The sequence below is a fragment of the Schistosoma mansoni genome (genome assembly GCF_000237925.1).
Source record: "Schistosoma mansoni, WGS project CABG00000000 data, supercontig 0640, strain Puerto Rico, whole genome shotgun sequence".
NCBI classification, from domain to species: domain Eukaryota; kingdom Metazoa; phylum Platyhelminthes; class Trematoda; order Strigeidida; family Schistosomatidae; genus Schistosoma; species Schistosoma mansoni.
In genome coordinates, this window is record NW_017386380.1 from 1 (window position 1) to 1,317 (window position 1,317).

Here is a 1,317-nt window from a genome sequence, read left to right on the forward strand (position 1 = left end):
GATACAAGTGTTTATTAACAGCTGTCTACCGCAAGATACTTCGGATCCGATGGCCAGACACTATCAGCAACAAGTTACTGTGGGAGACAACAAACCAGGATTCCAGCGGAGGAAGAAATCAGGAAGAAGCGCTGGAAGTGGATTGGGCACACTTTGAGGAAATCACCCAATTGTGTCACAAGACAAGCCCTCACATGGAATCTTGAAGGTCAAAGGAGAAGAGGAAGACCAAAGAACACATTCGCCGAGAAATAGAGACAGACATGAGAAGAATGAACAAGAACTGGAAAGAACTAGAAAAGAAGGCCCAGGACAGAGTGGGTTGGAGAAAGCTGGTCGGCGGCCTATGCTCCATTGGGAGTAACAGGCGTAAGTAAGTAAGTAAGTAAGCAGTCTAACTAATTCTGTCAGACTGAGAATCCTGCAGACGGATGAGGCCATTGCTGTTCGGATTAAAACAAACAAACAACTCAACCTTCAACCAAAAAGAAGTAAATCTTGAAGTACCAACTTAATTTACATTTTCAGAAGGGGAGTTTTCTGGAAATTTTAGTAATTTTATAATTAAGATCATGAGTCAATTGAAGCAAGATCACCATGGAAACACTGGACGGTCGTTTCGTCCCATTATGGAACTCCTCAGCAGTCTACTGGTTAAGTGCTCGCGCGCGAGACTGGTAGCTCCTGGGTTTCAATCTCACAAGGAGGGATCGTGGATGCGCACTGCTGAGGAGTCCCACAATAGGACGAAATGGCCGTCCAGTGCTTCCAGGTTTTCCATGGTGATCTAACTTCAAATGACTCATGATTTCAACTATATATAAAAATTAATTCATAACTTAACTTTTAAGCATTTTTATTCTCTCTCCAAATCAGTACAGTGTAAATTATTTTTATTAAATGGGATGAATTGTTGTCTAAGGTCCATTAAATATCATTCATTTTGGATATCAACTAATCGACGGATGATGTAATGAATGAGAATTGAGTGGAGACTACTAATTTATTGTTTAACACAAAATTAGAAAGTTCTTTTGTAAAGTGTGAGAAACTATACATGGAATACTTCATTTGCATATTCTGCATCAAGTGTCTCAAACTCAATCGTTCCTTCATTGCTATTACAATTGCTCTCTGTTATCATTCTCATTGATTCGATTTTCCCAACCTTCTGCTGTCAGGCAGTCTATTTCTGACTCGTGTGACATACTACTTATTTCGACAAACATAAATAGCATATACCAAAATGGTAGCATTCTATTTTTATTTACAAAGAAAATTGGAATCTATTCAAACAATTTTTGCGCCTAGAAGACT